Below are 27,887 nucleotides of genomic sequence, written 5' to 3' on the forward strand. Positions count from 1 at the left end.
CGTACGATACCGACGATGCCGTGCAGTGACGAAAAAGGACGCCGCTACATAAATGCATCATGGGAGGGATGCTGACCAATAGGAGAAAAAGGATCTCATGGCAGTGACTAGCATCAGGAACCAATGGGAGAGCAGGAGGATGGGGGCGAGTCTACTCAGTTGGCGGCGCGCGAGTTTCAAAATTGTTATCGGTGGTTTGGGCAAATCTCGGACTTTACAGCAACAACCTTTCGTATCTTGAGCAATTTTCGTATGTAGAGCCGTAAAATTTTTCGTATTTGTTTTAGTATCTCGAGTTTTTCATAAGTTGAGCCTTTTGTATCTAGAGGTACCACTGTATGTGTAAAGGACCTAGGTTTGTATAAAAAGGAAAAATACAATTTACTTTCAAAAATTGTGATTTGTTCCTACATGGGATACAAAACTGTTGGTCCTTTACAATAGGAAGACTCACTAATTGGTGGGAGGAATCTGAGTGAGCTTCTGAACCGACTGGAGTTCAGCCTACCCGGGCTCCTCTCACAGTCTTTAGAGCAAGGTAGAGCGACCCACCACAGACCTCTGATCGGAGTTAGGGAACTGCGAGATCAGAGACAGTCTTCTGGGTTTTTCTTTAAGGAGCGAAACGTAATTCGCTCTTAGGGGAAAGCAAAGAACCATATGTCAGAGACAATAAGGCAAAAACAAGGCATTGGTTATATCATATATCTGGACTCCCTATTTCCCGCCTTGCAAGGGAAACGGGGAGGAATGTGCTTCTATTGCATCCGTGCTCAGTCCAGCATGTAACTGTCTGCCAACTCTCTGAACAAAGGGAAAGAGCAGGATAAAAGGAACGAAGAAGAGCCAGTCACTCTGCAATTGTATCCAATCATACCGTACAACAAGACTGTCCTGTCAAAGGAGCTGGGTAAGCTACACAACTTGTTGAGCAGCCACCAATGGACCCAAGGAGGTGTCCAAGGACTTGTGGACAACATCCTGAAGGTGATGAGAGGTAAAGGTAGTCCAGCGTGCCCAGACCCCTGACCTCGTGAGCTCTAAGACAAAGGGCACCTGTGTCGTCGCCTGCAGCAGAGTATGCCTTCCTGATCATCTCATGAAGCCAGAAAGAGATAGTGCTCTTGAAAACCTCTTTCTTGGAACCCCCAGTGCTAACGAAGAGTTGTTGACACTCAGGCCCAAGATACCAAGTCCTCCTCAGGTAGCGCCGTAGCACTCTAACTGGACAGAGTAGCATCTCGTCTGGATCATCATCAACAAAGTCACTGAGGGAGGGGATGGAGAAGGACTCGAATTGGGGATCAGGGACCGCAGGATTCTGAGTCTTCACTATGAATTTCAGGACAAATTCTAGCGTCACCAATCCCGACCCTCTTGTGTGCTTTACATCAAAGGAAAGTCCGTGGAGTTCGCCTAATCTCTTCACCGATGACAGGGCCAGCAAAAAGACAGTCTTGAGGGTCAGATCCCTGTCTGACGACTCTCGGAGTGGCTCGTACAGGGCATGAGTCAAGCTCTGCAGTACGCGAGTCACATCCCACACAGGAAGCCTGAGGTCCCTGGGTGGGCAAGACATCTCGAAGCTCCTCACAAGGAGAAATCTCAAAAGAAGATATCTTTCCCTTAAAGCTTGAGGACCAAGGCTGAGGCAGCCCTACAGCCTTTTACCGCTGAAACGGAGAGGAGCTTCTCTTGAGAAGGTAGACTAGAAAGTCCACGACCTGCTGAATAGTGGCTCTGATCGGAGAGATACCTTGTCTACGACACAAACCACAGAAGATGGCCCACTTCCCTTGGTAAACAGCTGCAGAGGACTTCCTAAGGTATCCAACCATCTCTGTCGCTGCTTGTTACAAAAAGCCTCTCGCTCGCAAGAGATGGTGGATAACCTCCAAGTGTGAAGACACAGGAACTCCACTGCTTGATGGTACCGTTCTACATGCAGCTGAGACAGCAGGTTGTGCCACGGGTGGATCTCCCTCGGTGCCTCAGCGAGAAGAGCCAGAAGGTCAGAATACCAAACAGCTTGAGGCCATTTGGGTACCACCAGAATAATTCTCAGATTCTGCGTGATCAAATCAAACCATCTACATGCATAGGCTGCTGAAGCAATTCAAGCCCAAGGCCATGTCTTTTACCTAATACGAATAAAATCTTGATGTGCCCATATTTCTTAGGGGTACTGGGGCAGAACCTGAAATACATGAGCATTTTGTTTATGTGAGTGGCCAATCTACAGGGGTTTGGGAGTTCACTTGTCCGGAGTAAGCATCTTAATAATGTTTGGTTAGGTTAGTTAGAATGATTAGCAATGACTGAAATGACAGACACACAGTCAAATGAATGGAACAGAGTAAGTTTGAGCAATGACAGGCAAGGGTGTCTTCTACCTGATTGGTCAATGGACTGGATGTTGTTTTGAGGTGAAACAACATAAATTGTTACATATTGCTGCATTTGAATATATTTTGTGCAGCACTGGTGCACTGTGCAATTATACTACTATTTATGAATATAGTCTCAAAAAAGAGGCAAATATAATGGATTCCGGGACAAGAACTAGTTTTGTCCCCAGAAGCCACAAAAGAGAAAACCCTCCAAACCAGAAACACTAGTCATTACACACAGCCATGGTTCATGATCTCTTAAGAGTTTTTACATCCATACTGGATAATGGAATAATTTTGCTGTGTATTTTCATGCGTTTTCAATGAATTCGAGGGAGATTTTTTGTCAGAAATTCACATATTTGGAGCCGTGGTTCAAAAGCCTTGAACTCAAAAACGCTTGATTTCTGATGAATGTCTCTAAGAAATCCATTGAAACAACAGGGAAATCCACCAGAAAAAACTAATCTGTGGGATATTGGCAACTTTCCAACATTTACTGTGTTGAGTATACTGGATAAGGGAGGCTAGGCTACCACATGATATGTACTATATACCATAGTGTAGGCTGGATCATTCTTGTGTTAGGGCAAATCCCTGAGTGGCAGTATAGCGGCCATTGATTTGTGGCCACTTTCCCAAAAAGTACTTGAATTCGATGCCATGAGCATCAGTCAAGAGTTGAGGCCCATCCAGGAAGCACACCAAGACCTCTCTCTACGCTCCTCTCAAAGTAAGTGCTTTCTCCTAAATTTGAGAAGTGGCTGCATTCCAAGAAAAGTGGCCGCTATGTCGCCATTTGGTCATTTACCCTCTTCTTTTTTTATTCAATTTCTCTTTCTACTAAATTATCACAAGTCAATCTGCATGAACTTCCAGAATTAGCTGATATTAATACAGTCAAACCTCGGTTTTCGTACGCCGCTCATTTCGTATGTTTCGGTTTTCGTTCACTTTTTTTTTGTCCGAAATTTTGTCTCGGTTATCATACGTTTCCTCAGTTTTAATACACTCAGAAATGCTCCATCCCGGGCCCCGTATCAAGCACCAAAACAAAGCATCCCATTTTCTTTCATGACCTATTCTGCTTTTGTGTTCGTTGTTTTTGTGCTGTTTTATTTGAGTGCAACTGCTAAGCCATCATGGGGCCAAAGTTCCAAGTGCTAGCCCTTCTGTATAAAGGGCGAGAAACACTATAGAACTTAAGAAAGAACTCATACCAAAGTGTTGGAGGAAGCTGCATGTTGATATCAGTGAGAAAATGCCTACAAGTGCTGCTGTTAGTGAAATTTAGACCAGCAGAGGCTGGTTTGGAAAATTCAGAAAACGAATGTGCATACATAATGTGCCTACTTCAGGGATTAAAGACAAGTTTGCATAGTGGAATGATGTAAAAAATTTTGTAGAGAATTATCACCCCAACAAAGAAGTTGTTATCCATGTCTCCAACATATCTAATAACAATGTCATGTTTAACTTTAGGCAAATTTTAAAGAAAGACCAGAAACAAATGTCTCTGGACAGTTTTACTGTGCGACAGGGGTCTAGCAACTCTCAAGCTGGTCCTAGTGCCAGTAAAAAACGAAGAGAAGTAAGCCCAGATACGTAGGTCCTTGATACCTTTAGTCCTTCCGGAGGGAGATTCCCCTTCCAAACAATTACCTCACCCATCTCTCTTCCCTCCTCTCTGTCTTCCATACGCTAACAGGTGTTTTCCATAAAGGTAAGAGTGATGTTAAATGTTCATTTATTCATTTCATTAGTCATTTATATTTATTTCTCATTGTTTTCTGCATGTAAAACTGTGTTTATTCCCTATAAAATGTATTTTTTAAAAATATTTTTGGGAGTCTGGAACGCATTAATTGTATTGACATTATTCCTTATGGGAGTTATTGTTTCGGTTTTCGTGGGAAGTTCTGGAACGGATTACGTAAGAAAACTGAGGTTCCACAGTACAGTAATTACTGTACCGTACATTAGAGCCCTGGACTTCAATGTTAATTCATTCCAGAAGTGACACGAGATGTGACTTTGTCAAGATCTGAATTAATTTTTCCTATAAGAAATAAGAAATAACTGAAAATGGATTAATCCGTTCTTGACCACCATTTATTACCATAACCTTTTTATACAAAATATTACCCATAAATACATACTTATAAATTACAATTAAATAAGTTTAGTGTTAAATAAATACTGTATTCAACACACTTTTTTCATTTTTAAACATATACTGTAGTAAAAAACCTGCCCTACGTACGCCCAATTCAGCCATATTACAGATGGTTGACTGAGCGCCATAGGCTAGGCTAGGCACATAGTATGTACTGTAAGTGGCACGCATAATTATTGTTGCTGTGATGGTAATTGCTTCATAGCAAAGAAAGATAAAGGAAAGGAAAACGCATTTTCGAGAAGTTCGGCAGCAAAGAGGCATTAGCGCATTGTGTTGGAGGTGCCTGTTCTCATGATGGTTCTAGAATCGGCAGGAGTGTTGTGGAACTCGACAGGCGCCGACATGACGTGAGAAACGCCGCGATTTCTGATGCAATACCTCATCTAGATTCATCGAAGAGTTCCAGGTAATCTTGGGAGTCTGTGACACTCGCCCTAGGCCCCGCCCCCAGAATGCCATATAAATACGACGGACGAAGTAGGAGAAAGCAGAGATCATCAGTTAGTCACAGAGAGATATCCTCAGTAAGAGCCACAGATCAGATTATCAGTGAGAGATCAGCAGCAGCAGAGATCATCCGAGAGAGATAAGAGAAAATGGAACCGACGAAGGATCAGAAGAAAAGTCACTCGAGAGAGTTTGGTCGAATTTTGGTCAGGCCATCTTCAAGGGTGGACGACCGAGTTATTTCGACGTTGGGGGAGACTTCAGAGAAGAGACGTTCTGCTAGAGGTTTTGGGAAGTTCCTGCCCTTCAAGTATCAAGAGTAGGCATTATTTTGCTGCAATATGGAGTCAAGAAGACGTCGGCAATCGCAGTTCTCCTTTTGTGAAGCTTTCACTTCGAGTTGCCAAACTGGCCGGCAAGTACTTCCATTACCTCACTGTTCCCCCAGTTCATGCAGTGTAAGATTCTATTTTTTTATGTAAATAGGAGATACCATTCTGCATTTACGTTTGTTAGTAAGCTTGTAAATAAACCTTTGTTGTGTTAGTGTTTCTTTCTATATTCGTATCCCCAGTTTCAACTGTTGGTGCTGAATTTTTTTTTTTTTTTATTTCATATCGAACCTGAAGCGGACCTCTCTCAGCGGCCGTAACTTTGCTAAGAATAGCACTAACAGTTTGAAATGGAGAATATAGAAAGAGCCAGAATGAGTGAGATGGGTTGGAAAGAGTTTTACTGAGTAAGGTAAACTCCTAGGTCTAGAGGGGGACAATCTCTGTATGTTGAAAAGAAAGAAAGAGAGAAGTATGAGAGAGATAAAAGAGCGGCAGAGAGAGAGGAAAGAGCAGCTGAGAGGGAAGTGCAGCAAGCGAGAGAAGCAATGAAAATGCAGCAAGAGAGAGAAGTAATGAAAATGCAGCAAGAGAGAGAAATACTGGTAATGCGCAGGAAGAGAGAGAGAAAGAGTGTATGCATGAGCAGGAGGAAAGGGAAAAGGTACGTATGCATGAGCAGGAAGAGAGAGAGAAAGAGCGTATGCATGAGTTAGAAATTGCTCGGTTAAGGGAAAGTACTTGTAACAGTCGAACAGGCGAGAATGAAAACGAAGCTGATACGTTAGGTATGAGTGCAGTGCTGAAATTAGTACCATAGTTTGACGAGGAAGATGTTACGACATATTTCATGTTTTGAGAAGTTAATGGAACGAGTAGGTTCTCCTAAAGAAATGTGGACTTTATATTTACAGTCAGCTTTGAGTGGTAGGGCACTTACTGTGTATAGTTGCATGTCTAAGGAGGATTGTGATAATTACGATATCGTGAAAGAAACTGTTCTTAGCGCGTACAGGTTAGTACCGGAGGCGTACCGTAAGAAATTTAGAAATTTGAGAAAGGATGAAAATATTACGCATGTAGAATACGGTAAGAAGTTAGATAGGCTGTTTTTTATTGGTCAACTTCTGCTGAAGTTGATGATTTTGATAGTTTGAAGAACTTAGTGTTGTTAGAAAACTTCAAAGATAACGTATCCCTGAGATCAAACTTTATATAGAAGATAGGCGAGAAGTATCTTTTGCAGGAGCAACTAGGCTAACTGACGAATTTAGTCTAACTCATAATTTGAGTGTTAGTAAGAAACAAAATGATCCTTCGTCTGGTAGAGTACAAAGCAGTAAAGGTTTCAGTCCTAGTAATAGCAATGCGAGTAAAAGTGACTATTCCTGTTATGCATGCGGAAAACCTGGTCATACGTCTAAGGTTTGTAAGAGTAAAATGGCATCTAGTGGCTCAGATTTAACTTGTTTCCGATGTAATGGGAAAGGGCATTTAGCGAGAAATTGTGCAGTGGAAAGGAAGGACGGTAAGAAACCAGTATTGCTAGTTAACCTTTCGTCCAGTAGGAATGATGTGATGAGGGAAACTAGGAAAATTTTTTGGTGAATTTCTGTCAGAAGGCGTAGTTTCCTCTCTTGGAGGAGTATTTTCAAGGGAAGTAGTCTTGCTTCGAGACACAGGATCTGCTGTCTCACTGATTAGGAGTGAGCGTGTGCCGAACAGGGCAGAAATCAATATGGAAGAGAAAGTCATGTTAGGTGGATTTCCTAGCACTTGTGTTCTTTGTCCCTTGATGAAGTTGAATTTAGAAAGTCAAGTAGTGTCAGGAGAAGTGAAACTTGCAGTTGTGTACAGTTTGCCCGTTGAAGGCGTTGACATTATTGTCGGTAATGACTTAGCTATATCTAAGAATGTGAATCCTGTTGTGAGGAATATTCCAGTGCCTGAAATGGTAGTAACTAGGTCTGGTTTAGATACAAACGTAGACTACGGTCATAATAAGTTCGTGGATTCGAACGAAAGTAAGTTTGTGGATTTGAACGAAAGTAAGTTCGTGGATTTGAACGTGAGTAAGTTCGTGGATTCGAACGAGAGTAAGTTCGTGGCTTCGAACATGAGTGAGTTCGTGGATTCGAACGAGTGATAGAGGTAGCGAGGTTGATCTTGGCATGAGTGTGGCTGAGAGACCTAACTCTATCGTTGACAGTGATAGCCAAAGGGAAGGCGTAGCTGCCGAGAGTAATGTTGTAAATGTACCTGTATCTAGTCCTAGTTACGGTGATGAATTAGGCTCTAACATTTTGGATAAGGATGAGCTAGTCAAGTTGCCGAGAGAGGATGAGAAACTAACCAGAATTTTTTAATGTGAGCTGGATGATGATCTCGATGATGTGTATAAGGAAACTTTTTGTTTAAAGGACGAAGTTTTGTGTCGTCATGTTCGACCGAAGTCAGGTAATAAGGGGAAATTACCGAACAATTAGTAGTTCCTAGGAAGCTTCATGAACTAGTTTTGAAGCTAGCACATGATGAGCAAGAACATTTTGGGAGAAATAAAACTTTCAAGTGTATTAGTAGGGCGTACTTTTGGCCTAAGATGAAAAATGAAAAACCATTGAAGAGGTATGCTTTAAAGCTGTCATGAATATCAAATTGCCGGGAAACCGCATTCAAGTAATTCCTAGAGTTCAATTGTGTAATATTCCTTCAGTAGGCGAATCTTTGAAGAATGAATTTATAAATAAGTTCGTACCTTTGCCTAGAAGTAAGGGTAGAGATGATTGCATAACTATTCTTGAGTATTATGAAAACAATTTAAATTTAAGAGATGTTGGCAGCTAGCGGAGGAGAACGGAAGTGCTTGGCACTTAGCTAAAGAAAACCCGAACGGAAGTCAAGGGGGAACTGAAGGAAAGCATGATCTTAGAGCAAAAAAGAGAAGTTTGTGTGTAAGAGATAAAGTTTTAGTACTAGTCTCGAGAGAAAGTCCATTTTTTCCTTATAAGTTCGAAGGTCCTTTTTCAGTGTTTGAGGAGAGGGGAAATATATATCATAGAATTAATGTGGGTAAGAGTAGAGCAAAGGCAATGAATGTAAATTTGCTTCAGAATTATAAACAACGCCCCGTGCCGTGGCCTCCGCCCGTGTAACAGTGTTACTGAGTGAGATTAGTTTTGAGAAAAACACAAGAGGTGTTTTAGTATTTAAAAGTTTTAATCAGAGTTCAGAAAACGGAAATAGTAAGAGAGAAGGATAATGTTATAGCAGATACCCTCTCTAGTTTTTTCAGAATGAGTAGCTTAATGACCGTTTTCTGTTTTGGCACGATTGGGTTGAGTGAATGAAGGAGTATTAGAGCTTTATGCAGAATTTTCCCCCCGCTGTTTAATTCTTGTTCCTCTTTTGGGGGCGTGTGATGGTAATTGCTTCATAGCAAAGGAAGTTAAAGGAAAGGAAAACGCATTTTCGAGAAGTTCGGCAGTAAGGAGGCTTTCGCCCCCGTGTTGGAGGCGCCTGTTCTCGAATCGGCAGGAGTGTTGTGGAAACTCGTCGGGACGTGAGAAACGCCGCGATTTCTGATGCAATACCTCGTCTAGATTCATCTAAGAATTTCTAGAAATCTCGCAAGTCTGTGACGTTCGCCGTAGGCTCCGCCCCCTGAGTGCCGTATAAATACGATGGTCGTAGCAGGAGGAAGAGAGAGATCATAGAAGAGAGACACCTGTTAGTCACAGAGAGATATCCTCAGTAAGAGTCACTGGTCAGAATATCAGTGAGAGATCAGCAGCAGAGATCGTCAGAGAGAGACTAGAGACGAAGGATTGGGAAAAAGTTGCTCGAGAGTTGGTTGGATACTGGTCTAGTCGTCTTCAGGAGTGCACGTCCGTGTTATCTCGACATCGAGCAGACTTCGGAGAAGAAAAGGTCCTGCTAGAGGTTTTGGTGAGTTCCTGCCTTACAAGTAGACTATTTTCTGCAATACGGAGTCAAGAGGACAGTCTGCATTCACTGTTTTCCTTTTGAGAAGCCATCTCCTCGAATTGCCAAAGTGACTAGCAAGTATTTGAATGGCCTCACTGTTCCCCCAGTTCATGCAGTGTGAGATTCTATCTTTTTATGTAAATAGGAGATACCATTCTGCATTTACCTGTTAGTAAGCTTGTAAATAAACCTTTGATGTGTTAGTGTTTCTTTCTATATTCGTATCCCCAGTTTCAACTGTTGGTGCTGAAATATTTTTTTTTTTTATTATTTCAAATCGAAACCTGAAGTGGACCTCTCTCAGAGGCCGTAACATTGTGTCGACCTTTGCCAGGATATTTTGACACCGTAACGTTCCATCCACTAGGTTTGGGAATAACTAAATGAGACTTTAGCGCTCTAATAAATCTGAAAACATACCCTGTTATACAATGTAAACAAAGACGAATATCGTGTAATTTTGATTGTATGGCGTTTTTACGCAAATAACCAGTGGTTATTCAGCAATGGGACCAACAGCTTTATGTGACTTCCCAACCACGCTGTGAGTGAACTGCTTTCACCAGAAATACATCTCTCTCATATTATTCTGTGTAATCAAATATTGGATCAACCCTAGGCAATTCTGGAGTGATCTTGGAGACAATTTCACATATGAGTACACTAGATTTCTGAACAGGCCCTCCATCAGGATGAGGTAACCATTTAGGGCCAGAAAACCAAATCGGTGAATTACTGAGCTGCTTAATTGAATACCTCTCTTGGTTAAGTTAGCTGGATTTGCAGCAGACGCAACATATAGGAACTGAAAGGCGGCCCCGTTGTCACGTAGTTTATTAGCAACTCTATTACAAACGTAAGGTATCTTACTATTGTTATTTGTTACCCACTGCAACGCTACTTCAGAGTCCGACCTAATCACAACTCTTTCCATATTAAAATCTCTAAAAATATATTTACAAGATAAGTGGCAAACTGGGTGCCTAACTGCAAAGAAGTGAGTTCAAGTTGGGGCAAAGTTCTAGTTTTCAATGGAGCAGCTCTAGCCCTTGAGGCTACTAAATGAGATTCACACTTATCACTTACATAACAAACAGCGCCATATGCTTTGTCGCTGGCATCTACGGAGGTATGTAGAGTGTATGACTCATGTAAGACACAAACACTTCTAGGATATTCAAGAGAGGGTAATTGTTCTATCTCTTGTGCTGAATTTTGCCATTTTCTTAAAAAAATGGGGATAAATGAGTGTCCCAACTAACTTGTTCCTTCCATGCTAACTGAATTAACATCTTCCTTTAATTAGTATGGGAGAGCAAAATCCTAAAGGATCAAAACAAGTAGAAACTAATGATACCAGCTGATGCTTGGTAAGAAATTCTAACTTGAAATTTACAAGGATTAAGTGACAAGGTACCCTTTAAGGAAACCAAGAACATTATTTACAACAGGAAATTCTACTCCTAAATCTGTACACCTAATATGAAACCTTAAATCATCTGAATTAGTGCTGAATTGGCTCAAGATCATTCCAGCTTTACCTAATTCGGTATTGGCTGCGTCATCAATTCCCAACAAATCTGTTGAGCTGTCTGAGGTGCTTTGTGGATTGTCAACATAAAACGAGGGAGACAACAGCTCTGCATATTGATTATTTGACTTACTTAAATGACATTGCAGAGTTATCTGCAACAAGAATGGACCACAAGTAGCTCCAAATAAGACTGATGTGAAATTATAAGTTTTAAAAGGATTAGATTCATCAGAGATTTTCTAACCACAGAAAACAAGTGTAGTGTCTCTGATGATGTTGCAAACCTACTTGCAAAATGGCTTTCTCAATAACAGCAACAAAGGCAAATTACTGTGTTCTGAATGTTAAAAAGTGTCACCTAACCTCTCTGTTAAAGATGATCCTGTTAACAAACAATCGTTGAAGGCGGCTGTGGTCTTACTCACCTTAGCACTGCAATTCTACACAATATGTATGGGGTTGTAGATGAGTGCTTAGCTACAGCATGATGTGGAAGGTAGTGAGTGTGTATTAGGAGTTACTACAGGGTTTTCAACCTCTTCAATGAAACTTGACTTCAACTGATCTTTAATGATCGTATCACAGCAAGAAAGCAACTCGGGTTAATTACGAAACTTCTTTACTTGATTAAGCACTTGACCTAAGGCAAGCCTATAATTGGTCGGAAGAAAAGGGACAATTTTCTTTTCTTTAAATGGCAACTCCAGCCAATATCTCCCATTAACATACTTGACTGTGGTTTCAAAGTGAACTTTACTTTTGAAATTTTCAGGTGAATCTTTAATAGGGTTTATGCCCATCACATCCATCCCAAAGTTTGTGAACTGGAAGAATTTAATCTACTTTACCACCACATGCTATGTATGGTTCTGTGACACCAGGAGTAATCTCTGACTTAAGAGCTGACTCTACATACTAATGTTCGAGCAAAAGATACTGGCTCTTTGCAAGGAAAATGTGGAATACCATAAAAGAAAAAAATATCCTCGAGGTGAGGATGCAGACAAATCTATGTTACCTACAGTGGTCAAACCAGACAAATATCTACCAAAGGAATCTGAGTCATTCATAAGTTGCATATTATCAACCACGTCAAAGTCAGTTTGTTTATCTGCTAAATTGTAGCCCATTTTGGTAAGTTTCTGTACTATTGCATGTAGTCCTGGGGTGACAATACTAGGCATTTTATCAACAACAGCCATTGAAATTCTTCTCTTCTGTTGCCAACTGAGACAACAGATCTAACAATTTCATAATTAGTTGACTGAGCTACTTCACTGAAGCTATCAAGTCTCATTTCAAAATTTGATACATTTCTCAAACCAAGCTTATTGGCCAAATCTTTATGAATAAATGACCTTTGGGATCCATCATAAAAAATGATCTTACTTTCAGTAAATTTCCAGAATCAGATTTTACTGTAACTGTCGCTAGGGCTACACTACAATGTATGTTATTACAACCTTCAACTGCTGTCATGACTTGTGTTGTAGCTGCAGGGTCACCCTTTAATCGAGGGGAATTTGCATTCACATAAACAACCGACTTCTCAGGTTTATTTTCAATCTTGGGGGGACTGACTAGGCTGAGTGCACACCACCTACTTTAGTTGGTTTAGGGCCTACAATGATACAGAGAAATGAGTGATGCTTGCCCTTTCTACAATTTGGACAAGTATAGATAACTGTTTGGCAGTCAGAAACATCATGTTTTCTTGCACAACGCTGACATCTGCTACAATGCTGGCGTACTGAGCTTTACTACAAAAAATGCAATTATAAACAGCTCCTCATGAATAACTGCCAACTGCTGAAGAACTACTATATTGTGATGAACTCTGACATTGTATGGGGTGCTGTGGAGGATTTACTGTTAGAGGGTTTTGGTTCATTCCTGTTATCGTCTTGGTCTAAATAATCTATCAATTTCTGGAGACCTGACATAAGTTGATCTAACTTAAAGTCCATCATTCCATGCAAATAGAAAAGAAAATCTTCCACTTCCTTGGTACTAATAAACAATAACACCAATTACCAAAACCAAACCAAACCACAAAACCAAGTTGTAGAAACTCAAACCCAGACGACGAAACATTTCACAGCACAATGCAACCTCTTAACAGAAGATACACAGATGACACAACAAAGAGGAGAGAGAAAAAAAGAGAAATACGTAGTAAAACACTGAACTTGTCGAAACTCAACAGCCTCTCACAAATCAGGTAAGGATCATTAGGCGTAGCCAAGCATTCAGTATAGGTTAATACAGGCGGCACTCGGTTAGCGGCAAGGGTTCCGTTCCTGGCCGCCGACAAAACCACAAAACAAAGTTGTAGAAACTCAAACCCGGACAACGAAACATTTCACAGCGCGATGCAACCTTTTAACAGAAGATACACAGATGACACTACAAAGAGGAGAGAGAGAAAAAAAGAGAGAAATACGTAGTAAAACACTGAACTTGTCGAAACTCAACAGCCTCTCACAAATCAGGTAAGGATCATTAGGCGTAGCCAAACATTCAGTATAGGTTAATACAGTATTCAACTTTTCTTATATTTTGATTATGATAAATAAAATTCATATTTAGACTATGATAAATAAGATTTAATAAATAGTTTTGTTTTTAAAGATATATAAGCACAACATACAGGCCTACATCTTTGAGTACTAAAATAAAATTAAGACATCAAAAAATGTAACAGAAACTTAGTCTGTCAGCATCACACATCATGCGCCTACGTGGCCAGGTAAACAACTGCCAGATACTGCTGGCTAAATACAGTCATATGTCTATTGTCTGAAACACTAAAGGAACTGATGCAATATTTTGTATCCCAATGGTACAACAGCACACTCACTCCGGACCTACCCCTGTAGAAAAAAAAACCCACAAATGCTGCACATAAAAAAAAGGAGAGATTTTAACTTGATGGATAGTTAGTCGGAAAGTGGCACAGCTTCTTAACTCGACCACTGCTGAAGAAAAAATGCTGGCTTAATGTTGACGGGATTTCCCACCCCCATCTGCCTACCTCCAATCAAACACCCTGTTGCCAAGTTTTGACAACCATTTCCAGGTAGTGCTGAAGAACAGTGGAAAGTTTATTGGTGCTGTTCTGTTTTCATCATTACCTACATTTCTCATGCAGTTTGTCAGGACAGCATAAACATGGGCTTTACAATATAGTTGTTTAATTCCTGCCTCTCATTACAGGCTAAGGATAAGAGGTACAGGCAGTCCCCGGTTATTGGCAGGAGTTCCGTTCCTGGGGGTGTGCCAATAAGCGAAAACCGCCATTAACCGGAACCTGGCAATTTATGGTGCCATAAGCATCCTTGTGGCGCACCATAAGCGCCCTTATGGCTCCGATAACTGAAACCGGGCCCGTTGTGGCACCATAAATCACCAATTTTAAGGCACTAGACAAGTGTCAGAAAACCGGATCGCCATTAACCGAGACCACAGATAACTGGGGACTGCTGTACAATAACAACTGTGGAAATTACTGTTGAACACTGCAAGAGATACAGCTCCAAGTTCAAAGTTGCCAATAGATCCTACATTTTGACAAAGGATTTATCCCTAAATGGCTTTGCAAGGCCAATGCTCCTTTGTTTATCATTTCTTAACATAACTTTGTTGTTGACAACAAATATCTCACTCACCTTAAAGTTGGCAAAATTTAATTTAGGTTGTTACTTGACACATTTGAGGCTTGGGTAATGAGTAGTGGCTCTGAATGTGGATAATAATGAAACAGTTTCTCCAGAAAAGGTGATAATGAAAATGCACATGATTTTGACATATTTTAATGAACATTCTATAAAAATATTTTAATGAAAATTCTTAAGATTAATACTAGCAAATCATGAGACATTAAATTAATCAACACAAATCATAACTAAAGAGTGTCAACAAAATACCTTAAAGTTCTAATACAATATTTGGAATAGAAATTTGCCCCCATTTCTTTCTTCTGCTTCACTTTCTAAACTCCATTCAAGTCTGAGAAGCAGGCCATATCTCTTTAGGACCTCTCAGCTTTCACAGAGGTTTGTGGTCATAAAGCTAGTTCCTATATCACTGTTTTCAATGATATCCTTTGCCACATAGGAACATTTATTGTACATTTTAACCTTTATTTCCCTTAAATTCAAGTCCATCTTAACCATAAAAACAAAAACACACTCAACAAGATTTTCGTCATTTCTACGCTGAACTTAGGTCATTTGGCCCACCAGAGTCCCCAACCTGACCATCTTCTCCAGATCAATTTCTTGGCTGCTATTCACACAGCAGAAAGAAAGCGAACCGCCTTCAGTGCATTAGCTTTCACATACTCACCATGGTAACAAAGGTCAGGATTAATTGGCCACATTATTCTTAGTTTCGACAAAACTCTAAATGAAGCAACAACTGCATCACAAAGTCTTTGACAAAACTCGTCCAGATTATCAGTATAATTTTTCCCTAAAGTTACAATGTCATATGAGAAAATGCTCTTCACAATCATTGTTAGAAAAGGGATTTTGACGTAGGGAAAATCTATTTCTGGGCGAGGAAGCCGTGTCGCCCAGTGAAATATGTCTCCTTTAGCACTATTTCTAGTAAAATATTGCTATAGTACCAGAGAACTGCTAAATTGGACATGTCAGAAACCTCTGACTCGCTCACCTATATAAAAGGTGTCGGTATAAAACTGGGGCGAGTGTTAAACACTACCACAGCAACCCCTCCAATTAGCCTTTTCCTCATCAAAAGACTCTAAATACGGGGAGCCGACCCATAGGTCACACCCAGCTACCCCGTTGAAGGCGTCTGTGACGTCATACTTATCGATAGCATTGAAGCTTGGTGCATAGCAATGGGGGGGAAAGAAACTAGGGGGGGATTTCACTGGGCGACACGGCTTCCTCGCCCAGAAATAGATTTTTCCTACGTCAAAATCCCTTTTCTGGGCTCAGCCGTGTCGCTCCGTGAAATTGTACCAGAGAAACACCAAGCTACATCCCCCTGAAATGAAATACAATATTAATTTGAACTCAGAAGGGTTAAAGAAATAAAAAATTAGTCTAGAATTGGAAAAATACAATTTATTATTTACAAAAAAACGTCATATAGCAATAACATGTGTCAACAAAACACACACATAATAAAATAATTACCAATAATTTGTATAAAAGTAACACTGTACATCAATTCTAATAACAAAGACATTTGCTGAGGTAGGTAGAATGTTAATGAGGCTGGCATAATGGAAAAGATTCATATGACACAAGGACAGTACTATATTGATGTTGTAGCAGGAGACACTGGTCTCCCTACAGCTATTGCATGATATTTTAGATCCTCCAAAGACTTAAGGTAATGCTCACAGCCAGACATGGTTTGACACTTGAAATAGTTTTCCATATAAATGCAATTGAGCTTCCACCATAAGATCATTTTTTTTCTAGGAACATAGCTTTCCACTTTCCATATGGCTTCTGTCCTGTGTGAGCAATCATAATACAGATGAATTACAGCATACACAAGTACATAATATGTTCCAAGGCCAATCGTGCAACCCTGAAAACCCTGCATGATAGCAAACCCTGTAACAGATTACTATACATATGCAAATCATACAAACAACCTGTATGTGCCCATATGAACCCCATTATAACTCTTATCATACCATTATAGGTTATACAATAGAGAAAAATTATACAAGAAGAAAAAGCAGTTTTAGGTAAATACAACTGTGCAAGAGTGAAACCATGAAAAGTAACTTCATATATTGTGTGGGGCATATGGGGGCAACTATAATAATAACAACAGCAGCAATAATAATAATAATAATAATAATAATAATAATAATAATAATAATAATAATAATAATAATAATAATAATAAGAATATTTTGGTAGAAGACCCTCTTTTAGGCAAATGCTGTTAAAAAGGATGGCAGAATTAAGCGAGTTGATTTTATATATTGTTTTTTCTATTTTCCTTACAATTCGCTTCTCAGGCTCAGCGAAGTTTCTGAGTAACTGGCCAATATTCATATTGGGAATTTTCAAAAATTATAAATGCTGAAGGAATCTTTTATTAGAACAAGATATCAGGTCCAGGTCAAGCAGGGGTCGTCGTCAGTGCTGGTATTATTCCGTAGGCGTAGTCCAGTTTCGGGCCGGGGTCGTCTTAGGTTTTAAGGGCTGGTATTGGTGCTGGTATAGCTGGTATCACATGACGTTTCGACCTTCTCGTAGGTCATCTTCTGATGAGTCGGTTGAAGTGACTGTAGCAAGAAAGTTTGCGGAACGGTATTTATAGCGGCTCGGACCTAGAGTTGCATTCTCATTGGTCGGGCCGGTCTTGGTGGACGAAGCCGTGGATCTCGCCTCGAAGACCTCGGGGTTTGTTTTCTCTCGTGCGAGCGCCACAGTAGCATGCCTGGGGATGAACGTCAGGAATTTCGTCTGTAGCAGGAATCGTATCATCCTGTGGGGGTTCCTGATTATCTGGCATCGTCGGGGGGTCGCTCGCTGCTCTCCGGGCGGCGGTTGGGAAGGAGAAACGTTTCTTGAGTGATATTCAAGTTTGGTTTCTCCTTGCCTATATGGAGGGCTTCTAGGAGGCGCAGACAGACGTCGGGGATCCGTTGTTTGTGTCGATTATGGTGATATTAGGGATAACATCATTTCTTCTTATCCGTTTGTTATGAGCAGTCCTGGCGTGGTTGAATATGGCTCCTTCTTGGGCGTGGCAGGAGATTCGCTTGGGGAGAAACGCATGGAGGTCATACCGCGTATTTGCCGAGGCATCCTCGGACGGGGCATGTGTAACGGTAGACCACACTCGTCTTCTTCAAGGGATCCTGCAGTGGCGCCGAAGGATTGTTTCTCATCACCAGGCTGCTCGTCTTCTTCGTTTTATAATATATAATCATCTTAATATTTCTGTCTGGGTCGGTGGGCTGACGTTTTCCTCGATGATCTTTTTGAGGGCTTGTTCGTCCTCCTTCCGTACCTCCGGTGGAAGTGCCCCTTGTAGAAAAGCTTGATGGGCTCTGCAACGTCGGGGCGGGGTTCCCGGTGGTACCAGGCTTCCATACCTTTCCTTATTGACTCATCAACAGCACGATTGGGTGTGTCCGTTGTCGACGAGGACCTGGGCGGCGCGCTCCAACTCAGTGTGTGTGTCATTCCAGGAGGAGCAGTGTGAGAGGGCCCTCCTGACGAAGGCGCTGATGGTGGAGCGCTTATACCTCTCAGGGCACTCACTCTCACCGTTCATGCACATTCCCAGGTTCGTCGGCTTCGTGTACACCCTCGTGCTGAATCCGGAATCTCGCTGTTCGACAAGGACGTCAAGGAAGGGGAGGCGGCGATCTTGGCAATGTTCAATCGTGAACGTGAGGCAGCTGTGGTCATGGAATGCACGTCGCAGCTGCTCTATCTCATCCTGGGAGTCGGCGCAGACGAAGGTGTCATCAATGTAGCGCACATACATCCTCGGTTTCCTGGAAATCTGGAAGACCCTCTCTTCGATGGTACCCATATAGAAATTGGCGAAAAGGACCCCAAGGGGAGATCCCATCGCCACGCCGTCGATCTGGGTGAACATGTAGTTGCGGTGATCAGCAAAAGGGGCCTTCTTAGTGCAGATTTCCAGCAGGGCTCGAAGGGCATGCTCTGGGATGTTTAAGGATGGAGTGTCGGGGTCCCTGTAAACTCTGTCCAAGATCATTTGTATGGTCTCGTCAACGGGGACGTTGGTGAACAGGGACTCTACATCCATCGAAGTGATGCATCCTCCGGGGGCGTTGCTCGTAGGGCGTCCAAGAACTCGGCCGACGACTTCAGGCTGTGCCTATCTGGGACGTACGGGGTTAAGACGGTGTTGAGTCTCTTGGCCAACAGGTACGTAGGGGCAGGGATCTGACTGATTATGGGGCGAAGGGGGTTCCCTTGTTTATGGGTCTTAACATTCCCATAGATGTAGCCTAAATCATGGTCACCCGTTATGGGTGGCAAATGCAGGGCGTTCGAGGCGGCGTTGACCGTTTCAATAATCCGGTTGGCCTCTCGCTTGATGTCGCTCGAAGGGGTTCTTGGTGATTCTGCGGATTTCATGGAGTCCGCCAGGATTTCTTCAATCTTCCGGCGGTATTCCTCAGTCTGGATAAGGACGAAAGCAGCAGTTTTATCGGCCCTGCGTACGGTGACGTCCTCACGCTTCCTTAACTGCTTCGCTGCTTCCCTCAGGTCACGGCTGATGATACCACTGCGGTAGTCTCCACGATCGGTGAGGGCCTCGGCTAGCAGAAGGGGTTGAAGGGCGTCAGTCGTCCGCAAGTTCCCAAGGTCCTCTTGCTTCTGGATACCATCGAGGAGATATTCAATTTCCAAGCGTTTATCCATCGGCCTCGGCTGCGTGGTGATGGCAGTTGAGGCCCATCCGCAGGATCTTGTCTTCGTCAGGTGTTGGGACGTGACTTGTAAGGTTGATGTACTCGTCGCGCCCTTGTGGGAGGCGTATCTTACCTCCGTTGAGGGCGACGAGTTTCTTGTTATGGTCCTGTTTCTTCTTCTCAGCATCTTTTTCCTCCAGGCGGCGAAGGCAGTCGGTGATGTATTCATGTTGTCCACGCCCTTGGGGGTAGTCTATTGCGCCATTTTCTTCGTCTGAGGCACGAGGGGGAGCTGCAACAGGGTCGCTACGACGGCGGAGGCCCTCCCACTCGGAGTATAAGCTGTCCTTTTCCTCGACGAGTGCGGCCCTCTCTTGTTCCTTGGCGTGCAGTTGCCGTTGCAGCAGGGTCCTCCTGAAGCTCCTCGTGCCTGGTTCTCGCTGGGGCGGTAGAGTCATGTAGCCGACATTAAGCGAGTTGATTTATATATTGTTTTTTCTATTTTCCTTACAATTCGCTTCTCAGGCTCAGCGAAGTTTTCTGAGTAACTGGCCAATATTCATATTGGGAATTTTCAAAAATTATAAATGCTGAAGGAATCTTTTATTAGAACAAGATATCAGGTCCAGGTCAAGCAGGGGTCGTCGTCAGTGCTGGTATTATTCCGTAGGCGTAGTCCAGTTCGGGCCGGGGTCGTCTTAGGTTTTAAGGGCTGGTATTGGTACTGGTATAGCTGGTATCACGTGACGTTTCGACCTTCTCGTAGTCATCTTCTGACGAGTCGGTTGAAGTGACTGTAGCAAGAAAGTTTGCGGAACGGTATTATATAGCGGCTCGGACCTAGAGTTGCATTCTCATTGTCGGGCCGGTCTTGGACGAAGCCGTGGATCTCGCCTCGAAGGTCTCGGGGATTTTCTCTCGTGCGAGCGCCACAGTAGCGTGCCTGGGGATGAACGTCAGGAATTTCGTCTGTAGCAGGAATCGTATCATCCTGGGGGTTGGGGTTCCTGATTATCTGGCATCGTCGGGGGGTCGCTCCATATAGGCAAGGAGAAACCAAACTTGAATATCACTCAAGAAACGTTTCTCCTTCCCACCGCCGCCCAGAGAGCAGCGAGCGACCCCCCGACGATGCCAGATAAAGGAACCCCCACAGGATGATACGATTCCTGCTACAGACGGAATTCCTGACGTTCATCCCCAGGCACGCTACTGTGGCGCTCGCACGAGAGAAACCCCGAAACCTTCGAGGCGAGATCCACGGCTTCGTCCAAGACCGGCCCGACCAATGAGAATGCAACTCTAGGTCCCGAGCCGCTATAAAATACCGTTCCGCAAACTTTCTTGCTACAGTCACTTCAACCGACTCGTCAGAAGATGACCTACGAGAAGGTCGAAACGTCACGTGATACCAGTTATACCAGCACCAATACCAGCCCTTAAAACCTAAGACGACCCCGGCCCGAACTGGACTACGCCTACGGAATAATACCAGCACTGACGACGACCCCTGCTTGACCTGGACCTGATATCTTGTTCTAATAAAAGATTCTTTCAGCATTTAAAATTTTTGAAAATTCCCAATATGAATATTGGCCAGTTACTCAGAAACTTCGCTGAGCCTGAGAAGCGAATTGTAAGGAAATAGAAAAACAATATATAAATCAACTCGCTTAATTCTGCCATCCTTTTTAACAATAATAAGAATAAGAATAATTGAGAAGCCTTAATGTTTCATTAAAGATGAAATTGTTTCAACAAAATTTATTCATTAATAAAAGTTCTCAATTTTCTGATGATTGCCTTTTCTGTGGTGGGAAATTCACATAATAGTTGTCCTGTGTTCACTTCATTCACTGTAGGGTATGGATGTTCAGTAAATTTTCATTTGGCTAATGAAACTGCACAAAGAATCATACATAAATTATAAATACTATTGCAAATTCTTAAAAGCCATCTGCATTTTCCCTAGTATAAACAAATGTATGAGCTTTCCTCAGCAAGAGTTGGAATAATTCACATACTGTCACCAGTAACTTTTTCCTTCAGCCACAGATTCAAGGTAGGGTGGCTGAGATGGGTTTAAATAGTAAAAGGCCCTAGTTTGTATATAGGTATATGAAAAATAAAATTGAACTAAAAAATCTGTGATTTGTTCCTATGGAAATACAAGCCACAACCTTTCATATAGGAGACTTACTCCTTTGGTGGGAGTTCATCTCTCTCAACTGACTGGGAGTTGAAAAACACTAGGTAAGGTCATGTCCCAGGTTGTGTACTGTGAACAATGGGAGCAATAGGTCCTGTAACCGACTACTTAGTTATTTAGTCTGTTATTGGGATGCCAGAGCAGAGGAGCTCAAAGCCTGAGTAACGTTGTCTGGAGCCTCATGCAGTTGAGTAAATTCTCAGAGGATAAGGTTGGACATGAGTCATAAGGCAACCAAATCTGGCTTAACTGATTGATGTGTTCAGATTCTGCTTCCACTACCCACTCCCCTACTTATTGTAAAAGGCTGAGAGAGAGAGAGAGAGAGAGAGAGAGAGAGAGAGAGAGAGAGAGAGAGAGAGAGAGAGAGAAACAAGTATATCTTAGTTTTCCCAGACCACTGAGCTGATTAACAGCTCTCCTAGGGCTGGCCCGAAGGATTAGATATTTTTACGTGGCTAGGAACCAATTGGTCACCTAGCAACGGGACCTACAGCTTATTGTGGGATCCGAATCAAACTATATCGAGAAATTAATTTCTATCACCAGAAACAAATTCCTCTGATTCCCGAGCCGGGATTCGAACTTCGGAACACCGGATTGGCAGCCGAGCGCAAAAACCACTCGTCCAGCGAGGAACAAGAGAGAGAGAGAGACGAGATGAGAGAGGTTGGGGGAGAGCAGAGAGATAGAGAGAGAGAGGAGAGAGTGGGGAGAGAAAGTTAGAGAAGGGAAGACGGAGTCAGAACCAAGAGATAGTGGGAGAGAGATGGATGAGAGAGAGAGAGAGAGAGAGAGAGAGAGAGAGAGAGAGAGAGAGCCAGCCTGCTGAAGCTCTATGACTAGGTATTTGACTCTTCTCTCTCCATGATGACACACTTGGCTGGAAGGGATGAAGTACAAGGGTACCAGCTTTCCTAGTGCTGATTGGCTTTTAGCTTGGATGCTCTGTGTACGTACTGTCACTAGGGTATTTAGTATTTTCAATGTGGATATGTATTTTTGTTCTTTCTCTCTCTCTCTGTGCCTGAATATAGGGGTAAGCCACATATTTTTAAACTAATGATGTAAGTTTACTTTGAAATATTAATGTTTTAGGATGATAGTTTAAGGTATACAGCAGGCCCCGGTTACTGGCAGTCTCGGTTAATGGCGATCCGGTTTTATGGGGCTTGTCTAGTGTCATAAAATCGGCAATTTATGGCGCCATAACGGGCTGAGTTCCGGTTACCGGCGCCATAAGAATGCTTATGGATAAGGATGCTTATGGCACCAATTAATGGTTATTGGAGCCAAAAGTGACATTATGGCATCATAAATTGCAGGGTTTCGGTTAATGGCGGTTTTCGCTTATTGGCACACCCCTGGGAACGGAACCCCCCCCAATAACGTGGGACTGCCTGTATTTGGTGTTTTGAGTTATTAAAAAAAAATCCTAGGAAAACCTTACTTCTAATGCTTTGGGTGTATTAAAAACTGTGTAAACTGCATTTCTTATTGCATTTTCATTAAAAAAAAACCTGCAAATATTGATTATTTTGCATTTTTGGAGTCATATTTCTTCTGTCAGGTCGGCATTGTAAGCATTGTAACCCTGGAACATCCGTCATAAACCTGGAAGTAATTTATGATGAATATAATTTAAAAGCATTGTAACCTCGGAACGTCGTATGCGGAAACCGTCGTAAGCCAGGGACTGCCTGTATTTCAGAGATTAATATGTACAGCAATAGGATGATATTCTAATGTATATTTGATGGACAATGGAGTTTTTAGCGATACTTTGGTGTTTCAAGACAGGCAGTTTTGAGCATTTTTAGAGTGGGGTTCCAATTATCTGTGGGTTCTAGCTATTCATGGGGGGGGCTGATACAAACCCTGCAAATATGGGGGACCACTTTAATTGATATATTTTCATGTCTATATTATATTTTAGTTATTCCTGGGTGGTTGTGGTCCCTAACAACCCCTGCAAACATGGGGGATAACTGTACATATACTTATAAAAAAAAAAAAAAATGAGTATAAGGTAGTCCCCTAGTTACGATGGGAATGCATTACAATGGACCCATCATTAGTTGAAAATATCATAAGTTGGAGGCAGCCTAGACTACACTATACAGTATAATCTATTCATAAACGGTGCTGTACTGTACAGTTCAGTGATACCTTGACCTACGAGTTTAATTCATTACGTGACTGAGCTCGTGGCTCAATTTGCTTGAAGATCAAATCTTATGTCAACATTACAATTAATGAAAATGCTATTAATCCATTCCAGTCCCCAAAAAGCACAAATATGTATTCATTTTCTGCTTTCAAATAAGAAAAACGTGCCTTATTAATAAAAAATGTATAAGAAAATAATACATAATAAAAGAGTGTGTAAAGAAATAAACTGGTTTATTAAGTTAGATCTTAACATTAAATAACTTATGTTGGCCTGGGGAGACAAACTTGGTTTTCAAGGTTGACCTGGTAATACCTCCTAAACAAATTTTCTCACTTTTTCCTTCATGGGTGAAGGGAGATTGCCTTACACATTACATCTGCATACAAATCTCTCTCTCTTACCTCAGAGAGAGAGAGAGAGAGAGAGAGAGAGAGAGAGAGAGAGAGAGAGAGAGAGAGAGAGAGAGAGAGAGAAACCATACACTAGTGATAGTATGTACACAAACGTTTCAATTAAGAGCATATCGTCCTACAAGCCACCTGCTATGTGACTGGTAACTTACCAAACCCTTCCAGCCTAAAAACGTGTCATCATGGAGCCTACGTCAAAAAAAACATAAAAATAAAAAAACAATTGTAAAACGTGTTACATTATGTATGCATGCGTTCATGGCTTCTTGAACTTCCTGGATTTAGTTTCATATTTCTATGGTAATGATACAGTTAAGGATACAGTATTCGATATTTCAATTCAAAGGATATATACAGTACCAATGAAGGAGTGAGAGAGAGAGAGGAGAGAGAGAGAGAGAGAGAGAGAGAGAGAGAGAGAGAGAGAGAGAGAGAGAGAGAGAGAGATTAAGTACTTTATCACAGTTTTACCAGACCCACTGAGCTGATTAACAGCCCCTCCTAGGACTAGCCCGCCAAGATTTGATATTTATACATGGCTAGGAACCAATTAGTCAGCAAGCAACGGGACCTACAGCTCATTGTGGAATCCGAACCACACTATATCGAGAAATGAATTTCTATCACCAGAAATAAATTCATCTGATTCCACGCTGGCCGAGCCGAGAATCGAACTTCAGACCACCAGATTGGTAGCCTTTTGAGCGCACCCCCATCCACCCGAGGAAGCGAGAAGAGAGAGAGAGAGAGAGAGAGAGAGAGAGAGAGAGAGAGAGAGAGAGAGAGAGAGAGTTATGTTTATATCGGTAAAACAATCACAAATGGCAGGAGAGTTTTTCTTAATACAGTATATGATTATACTAGATCAATATTGAGGATTTTACTTCAGCACTATTGGTATTTCACTGAGTTTACATTAATATTAACATATGGAAATTATTAAATAATTTTTTATCATAAAAAATGTATTTAGTACCCACCCTAACCTGGCAGCATAATTTAGATTTTATTTTAAAATAAAAATTACTGAAAATAGTCGCTCACAGCTTGGATCTTGGCTCACACCTTAAAGCTAAATAGTACCCAATAAACTTGTATGGTGGGTTGCTCATATGTCAAGGTTTGACTGTTAATTCTTTTTTCTTTTAATTATCAATACAACATCAGCTAATTCTGGAAAGTCAATGCAGACTGACTTATGATAATACAGTAGACTCCCCTATTTGTGGGGATTGGGGGGTACCAGAACCCCCCCCCCAAAGGGAATAGCCAAAATGTGCAAGTATTTAAAACCCTTCTACTAATGCTTAGAATTGCCTATTTTGATAGTTATAACATAAAAAGGCCCTCTAAAATGCTTATAATGCTTATACCCGAGTTTTTTAAGTCCTATACAAAAGTGCACTTAGTCAGGAAAAAATGAAAATACAGCAATGTGAATATTTCTCAGTGAAAAATACCGCGGATAATAGGTATACGTATATGGCCCACAGAAAAATCCACAAATAGGTGAGTCCGTGAATTGTTAGTCCACAAATAGTGGGGGTTAACTGTACAGTACAAACAGAGAAATTGCATAACACAAACATGAATCAGACCTGTACTGTACTCAACAAGATTCAGTCTGTGATTGGCGTACTTGAACGGTGTCAGGATGTTGATGGCTGTGTTGAACTAGTCAATATCAGAAGAGGAGGATGGAGATAATAAAGCAGCAAGTTCATCAATTTGCTCCTTTTCAGCTGTTATTTTTTTTCAGATGTTAGTTTCACAAGAAGTAGAGGGTCGAGGCTCAATGGGGTGGAAGATGTCACTTGAGTCATTTTCTTAGGGAAACATCCTTTGTAGCTGGTACCGTAAGTTTTTTCTTTTTTCGTTCTTCGTAAATGACTCTGTAATTTGCAAGGATGTCTTGAAGCCCTCTCTCAACTTCAGCAAATTGTTCCAAATTCAAATCCATTTTACTAAACAGTTTCATACCATGTTCAAATAGGGCAAAGGCCTCTGCCATTGTCTGTCATAAGCTTTTGCCCTGGCTCTTCTTTAATTTCTTCTTCCCCTTCTGCTTTTTTTCTCTCTTCTGCAAGCTCAATTAAATCTTCTGCCATTAGCTCTTCATCTTGTAGTACATCTATGAGTTTTTTAATATCTTCCTCTTTAATTTCTAAATCTGAGCTTTTCCCAAGTGACTGTTTCAGCATCAAAAGCTTCAATACAGTCCTGTTTTGTCGACATTGAAGACTTGATCTGGCAAGTACACTTCATCAACGATGATCTCATGTAAAGCATCCTTAAATTTAGCGGTTCCTTTGGAATCAGCACTTGCCACTTCGCCACTAATTTTCACACCATGAAAATTATGGCAGCTTTTGAAATGCTTAAACCAGCCATGACTTGCTACAAAATCTTTGGTGTGGGTATCATCGTAGTTTTTCTTTAGTTCCTCGAAAAACAAGCGCAACTTTGTTTGAATGGTCAAGAGACTAAGTGGCAAGCATTTTTGTATCTGGTCCTCCATCCACCTCACCAGTAACAGCTCCTTTTTCTTCCAAGGCCCTGATCTCTTATTTGTTATAATCATGGAATGAATTGAATCAGATGCCTTTACAGCGTCGATTATTGATTTTGTGTCTTTAATGATCTTGGATACAGTTGACTGAGATAGATGCTCGTCACGTGCTATGTCTGAGACTGCCTTTCCAGAGGCATGCTGGTTGATAATTTTCATTTGCTGCTCTAAAGTGATGGAATGCGTCTTCATATCTCCACCAGCAGGGGATTCGCAATCATTGCATTTAAATGGCTTCTCTGCAGTGTGAACCCTCATATGCCTTTCAAGAGAATTTTTCTGAGAAAATGCTTTCCAACCGACATTACATTTAAATGGATTCTCTCCAGTGTGAACCCTCATATGAATGTTAAGGCTACTTTTACAAGAAAATGCTTTCCCACAGTCATTACATTTAAATGGCTTATCTCTAGTATGAATCCTCATATGACGTTTACTATCACTTTTGTGAGAAAATGCTTTCCCACAGTCATTACATTTAAATGGCTTCTCTCCAGTGTGAAACCTCATATGGTATTCAAGTTAACCTTTCTGAGAAAATGCTTTCCCACAGTCATTACATTTAAATGGCTTCTCTCCATTGTGAACCCTCATATGAAGCACAAGAGCAGCATTATGAGAAAATGCTTTCCCACAGTCATTACATTTAAATGGCTTCTCTCCATTGTGAACCCTCATATGAAGCACAAGAGCAGCATTATGAGACAATGCTTTCCCACAGTCATTACATTTAAATGGCTTCTCTCCAGTGTGACTCATCATATGATACTGAAGATTACATTTACAAGAAAATGCCTTCCCACAGTCATCACACTTAAATGGTTTCTTCCCAGTATGAACCCTCATGTGATTCTAAGATAATCTTTCTGAGAAAATGCTTTCCCACAGTCATAACATTTAAATGGCTTCTCTCCAGTATGACTGTTAGGATGAGATTTCTGAGAAAGAGTTTTCCCACTTCTAAGGCTTCTTTTCATGGTGAGGTTTAAGGGTAGGCTCCAGTTTGTAGGGGTGCCGATCGTAAAAATATTTGCCAAAAATACACTAATCAAGACAGGCTAATGAAATTATCAGGCATTATTAGCACTATAATAACGCATATTCTCTGTGAGTTTTATCATCCTAAAGGGAAAATAAATTATTATTATTACTATTACTAATGATATTTCTTATTTTCACTATGAGCATATGGCACTTCACCCAACATGCAATGATATATATTATACCTACTATAATTATTATTTACAGAAATATTATTATAA

The 27,887-nt window shown here is 41.4% G+C and overlaps 1 pseudogene; it reads right to left on the reverse strand.

Annotated features, from left to right (window-relative positions):
- The window catches only part of LOC135199054 (zinc finger protein 845-like), a 74,931-nt pseudogene that overhangs the window by 17,845 nt on the left and 29,199 nt on the right, over positions 1 to 27,887 (reverse strand).

Source organism: Macrobrachium nipponense, chromosome 25, assembly GCF_015104395.2.
Source record: "Macrobrachium nipponense isolate FS-2020 chromosome 25, ASM1510439v2, whole genome shotgun sequence".
Taxonomy (NCBI): Eukaryota; Metazoa; Arthropoda; class Malacostraca; order Decapoda; family Palaemonidae; genus Macrobrachium; species Macrobrachium nipponense.